The 5,784-nt window shown below is 37.3% G+C and overlaps 1 long non-coding RNA gene across 1 annotated transcript; it reads right to left on the bottom strand.

Moving 5' to 3' along the window:
* Positions 1-1,592: 1,592 nt before the first annotated feature.
* Positions 1,593-4,722, bottom strand: LOC135407264 (uncharacterized). Its single transcript, XR_010426785.1, has 3 exons — positions 4,369-4,722; positions 3,267-3,314; positions 1,593-1,806 (listed from the first exon to the last, which is right to left on the bottom strand). It is a non-coding gene; the product is annotated as an uncharacterized LOC135407264 (long non-coding RNA).
* Between the last annotated feature and the right edge of the window lie 1,062 nt (positions 4,723-5,784).

Genomic DNA, 5,784 nt, shown 5'->3' with positions numbered 1-5,784 from the left:
CATGGAAAAATTTCAGAAGGCTATGTGGAAGAGCAAAATTATTAGGAGTAAGTGAAAAATCTAGACAAGTTTCTAGAACCAAATGCTAGAGAAGCTGGTTAGGAAAGAAGTGGAAGTTTTAAGTGTTTGCTTCTTTGTTTTTTTCTTAGAAGGTGGTTATTAATCAAACACCATAGAAATGTGAGAGGTCCATCTGAAAAACTGTGGAAAAAACCGAAGAACTACACCATCAGTCCTAGATGTCATTCTAAAAACAGCCAGTGCAGTATGAAAAAGCTAGTAGACAGTAATTTCTGTCAAAAATGAAAGAATGCCATTATTTCTGTCTAAGTGGATGAAGAAATCTCATCATGAAAGGCAGATCCATAGGTGAAATCTGTAGGTAAAAAAGTTCATTGATTTCAGCGACAGAGTTTCAGGGATGCCCTGCAAACTAGCAGCAAATGAAACCTGCATTGGTACCTTCAGCACTGTTACACAAAAAAGCAAAAATAAACAGACAAAAAGAGATATTATGCAGAAATGCATCAATTTTACACAGAAAAGTTTACAGAAAGAATTAAAATGTGCACAGAATCAAGGCTCATAAATAGAAGCAACTCAGCAGCTCAATTCTATCTTGTGTCCCAGGGTTCAACTCTATCAATGTCATTCCTAAGACATATGATGTTGAGGTCCTCTGGTGGTGGCTACTCCAGAAATCTTCCAGCCAGACTATTCCGTATTGCTTCAACCTCCAGAAATTCTGGGCAAATTTTACTTGATTCCAACCTGACTCCTTCTTCATGCAGTTTAAATCCATTAATTTGTCCTAAGAATTATGGACTTGGAACATAAACATCCCATTTTTAGCAGTCATTTATGTATTTGAAAGATGTTATAAATTTCTTTGGCAGTCTTCTCTACTCTCACAAAATTACCCCAATTATTTTGATCTTTCCCCATAACTTGTTTCTGGGCCTCTGAACTTTTGCATTTTTTCTGTGCCTTGTTTTTCTTATTTTTAAAGTGGGAATACTGAAAGTTCCATCTTTGTTTTCTTTGAAATATAGGGTTAACTGTTACAACACATGAGGTAAACACTAGTGTTTCAGATTATATACAAAATTTTAGTATAATGTTTTGTTGTGGTCAATTCACTGTGTTCCCACACTAAACTGTTATGTTTTAGGAAAGTGTGAAAATTTAAAATCTTTTTGGCATATATACAGAGTAGAGCTTCTGAAGATCCTGTGATAAAATGATCTGTGTTCTTTACTGATTTCCCCAAACCACTAAATGATTTCTTGCTTGAACTCCAATCCTACACTCTGAGACTAGATTTATAAAAACATAGCTTTGATTTTGTTCTACTGTTGCAATTCATATCATAACTGCCCCCATTTTTGCAATATCTAATTTTTACCACTCTCTGTCAGTAAAATCCAATGATCAAAAAAACCTGTGCCATACACGTAAATGTGTGTGTAAAGGTCTCCTAGGCACCAGTATGGACTCAAAGAAGTTTGGATTCATCAGTAGAATGTGTTAGGCAGAGGAACAACATTTTAATAACAATAAAATAATAATTTACTTGTCTGTTACACATTAAATTACGTTGGAAAATATTTTACTAAATTCTTGTTTTATTATTCTTACATGCTTCAAAGAGGGAAAATAAAAAAGCTACACAAAAGTATTTTGGAGTCCCCGTTGACAGCTTAAGAAATAACTGGAGTGTGAATATTCATTTTGAAGGTTATGCCCAGGAAACTGCCTCACATCTCCTGAAGGCAATGCTTGTTCCTTAAAATCAGTGGTCTGCTCCTAAAACAAAAAACAAACAAACAAACAAAAAAGAAAAATTAAAAAAAAGGGTTTTTTTCTGAAGAAAAAGAAGACTAGAAGTCTAGTATTACAAGGGGATATCAAGAAAATTCAAGAAAGTTAGTAATAGTAAATCAACACTGGTAATGTGTAAAGATACATGTTAAAGCCTGTCTTGTAGTGTCTGCTAGTTCTGCCAGCCATCCTAAAAGCACTGGACAGAAGTTCTGACATCAGTGTTCTGCCACCTGTTTCTGGGAATGTTCTACAGTCAATCAGTGAGTACATCTACTGACTGTGCTCACTGTCCTGGGTCAGGTAAGCTTGATACTGACATCCACCCTATACTAAAAAGCAGCATCTCTTCCCATAAGTTTATCACACTACAGATCAGTAAAATATTTGAAAAGAAACTAATGAACAACAGCAAAAGAGAAATTGTAGAATTGTTAAGCTTGGAAAATACCTGTAAGATCGTTGAGTCCAACCATTAACCCAGCAATTCTATCTTCTCTGGCCACAATTTGCTTCTGCAATAACTTGTTTTTTTCCTTCCTAAATACATTCTCCCAGAGTTGCTACGACTGTTGCTAATGTTCTCAGCCTTGGACCTGACTGGCACTGGTTCTGTCAGACATGGGGAAGCTTCTGGCATCTTCTCACAGAAGCCAACCCCTGGAGCCCCCCTTCTACCAAAACATGTCCATGCAAACCCAATACACCCACTTCAACAAAGTTTAACAACAACCTCCCAGCTCTGCAGAGCCTCAGGCCACAGTATGTGTGTCTGTTTGAACTGTTAACAACTACTTTTGCTATATATTAGCATGGAAGCAAACTCACTATTTATGCACCAGGATCTTAAGTACCAGCTGAGAAAAATTATGCACAGATTGAGCAAAAGGCTCTAGTTATAATTTTCAGTGTGCAGAGATGTTGATAATGTCTCTGTGGTAGGGAACTGCCCATAATCACTGATCACTCTGATTTTAAGAATGGGAGAGGGAAGGCAATTTTAGTTTTAACTTCTGACGATTCATAACAGGAGGCATACCGGGTGATGGTTTGGAAATGGTGTACTGAATTCTGAACTTCAGCACAACTGTGCCTGATACTGAGGGACTTCAAGGTTAAGAAATTATTCTACTGTGAATATAAGATACCACAAGCCAGTGTGCTGCCCAAATCAACCAATTACTTGAGACGGTGGAGCAAATCTTTCAGGTCATACAGGGATATAACTTTTCATCTGAAATTTTAAGCCTTATATCAAAAAGGTGAACAAACAATTTAAAAAAAAATTCTCGTGAGATATTATTTTTATAGGAAGGATAAAATCTCCTCTCATTTATAAAACTCATTGATCTGGAAAAGTACTGTCATGAAGTTTGAAAAAACTTTTGTGAAAACTATTTGAGAATAGTCCATAAGTTGTTAAGCAATGGGTGAAAAAGGATCACCTGTGTTAAAGAAATCCAGCTGTAAGAGTTTCTTCCTTGCAATCAAATCTGTAGATAGATCCAAGACAAATGGAGGCTGTGTAAATTACAGGTCCTCTCTTATGGTACTGAAATCTAAGTCCAGTCAGTATCTAAAAGCATTTCTCCATTCTTAGTTAATGTGAGCAGACTGAATAGATTTGTTGCACTTACGGAGTATATATTTTATCTAGAAAATAATTTTACCTTATGTCTATTTCAATCACAGTTTCAAGAATTGTTTCTTTTCCTTCCTTCCTTCCTTCCTTCCTTTCTTCCTTCCCTCCTTCCCCTTCTCTCTTCTTTAGGATAAAGCAATTTCATATATGTTTCCTTTTTTTATTGTTGTCATCTTTGATGGACAATATTGACTTATAATAATGTCATAAACTATAAAACTGTTAAGGAAAAAATATATCACAAACCACAAATTATGTTTATTCCCTTTAGTCCTGCCACATATACATCTGTATGATATGTACTAAAGTTGTACTGATTTAAAGAAGGATATGCACAAAGATTATACCAAGAGTGGAAACTCTGAAAGCTCCAGCAAGGAAATGTATTTATATTTATTTGGTAGACAGCTGAGTAGATAGAAGTTTGAGGTCTATATATAAAATTGAAAAGAGTTTAAACATAGGCAGTGAAATTCTACTCCCTCTGAAATGTGTTGTATCGGGTAGAAAGTAGGAAATGAGATTTTAGTCACACTTTTCTGTTCCCCCTAACTCCCCTCCCCCGAATTGCTGGGAATCCATAGAAGAAGGTTTTGCAACATGAAAAGTTGTACCATCCATGAACTCTACAGTGATCTGGAAGGCAACTGCAAAGCCAGTGAATTCCTTGCTTTTGTCACCATCTAATTAGAAGTTCTGTTACACAGGACTGGAGCTTGTTATTAGTGGGATTTCACCCAAACCAGAAGACCTTTAGAGGTTGTGCATGACATGCGGTGACAATCTGTTTGCTGTACACTAAAGTTTTCTGTACATCTATACATTCTTGCACACAGGAATAAAGCACACTGATTTTTTTGTGTCACTAGCGTATTTTCTCTGTGTGGCTGTTTCAGTTTACCTACTCGAAACAGAAGGCTTGTGTTGTTGTACAAAATGGTGCGGGCGATTCACCCACAGTCTCCATCCTCATACTTGCGTTGGGTCTGGCTGAGATGGAGCTGAGATGGTTCATCTTCCCCACAGCAGCCCTCACAATGCTGTGCTTTGCATTGGTATGTAGAAAGGTGCTGATAACACACCAGTGTTTTGGCTACTGCTGAGCACAACATCAGCGCTGTAACATTCCTTCCCCCGCTGAGGGCAAGATCCTGGAAGGGAACACAAGTAGGCCAGCTGACCCAAACTAAACAAAGGGATATTCCATTCCATATGACATCAGCTCAGCTATAAAAGCTAAAGGAAGGAGGAAGAAGGGAGAAGCAAATATTATTTGCAGTGTTTCGCTTCTGGAGCAACAGCTCTATGTGCTGAAGTCCTACTTCCTGGGAAGTGCTAGACATCATGTGCTGGTGGCAAGTAGAGAATAAACCTGTTTTTTTCTTTCTTTGCTTTTGCTTTAGTAGACTGCCTTATCTCAACCTATGAGTTGTTTTCCATCTTATTTTCTCTTCCCTGTCCAGCTGGGAAGTGGGAATGATAGAGAGGCTTGGCAGGCTCCTAACATCCAGAAAAGGTCAATCCACTGAAACTCTTTGCCAAGATTTACTAATTAATAAGAGTGTATTTTCCACAGAGTGCTAAGAACACTCCAGCTCCCCATTATCAGTAACTTGTACAGGCTTACATTCCCTGATATATTACAAGGGGGGTGACATACACCTGCTTTGTCTTTCCATCAGACCGTGCCGATGTCCAGTCCTGACTGCTATTTCTGTAGTAATTGCAAACAGTTTGATTTCTCAAACAATCTCAGCTCTATCTATGCTCCCCTGGTCTGCTTACAGAAAAATAATTTGTTTTTCTTTCTCTGCCTGCAGATTCTGTAAATATCAGGTCTCATTTTGAAGTGTCCCCTCCACCCACTATTTATGGACCCTGTGGTGATCATGAGGTATGTGCAGGATGTTTTAATAGTCAAGGTGTGTTTAGGGCTCAGAAACAAACTCCCTGAGAGACCTCAACACATTGTTAGTCTTACCTATGCTCAAGTTGAGTAAAATCTTATCATCCTGTACAATGCTATGAAATGTTTGCTTGATACTATGTTATCTAAGGACCTATGTGACCTTTGGACAGATTGCTATTCTCCCCATTGTCTATTTGTTTTATTTATGTATTTAAATATATGCTTAAATAATGAGAAAACTTTTTAGATTTTTAGATTCTGTTCCCATTGCAGATCCACATATAACATAGCTCAAACATTAAGGCTTATACATCTCTATGTAATGCCAAGGAAGTGTCTTGAAATTGATGAATTATTAGATAAGCCTAACCACTTAATTTTTATTATGTTGGTCGTGTTTATGTTGTATCGG

Source organism: Pseudopipra pipra, chromosome Z (genome assembly GCF_036250125.1).
Source record: "Pseudopipra pipra isolate bDixPip1 chromosome Z, bDixPip1.hap1, whole genome shotgun sequence".
NCBI classification, from domain to species: domain Eukaryota; kingdom Metazoa; phylum Chordata; class Aves; order Passeriformes; family Pipridae; genus Pseudopipra; species Pseudopipra pipra.
The sequence above is the reverse complement of the archived record's forward strand: the minus strand, read 5'-3'. Positions and strand labels throughout refer to the sequence as shown.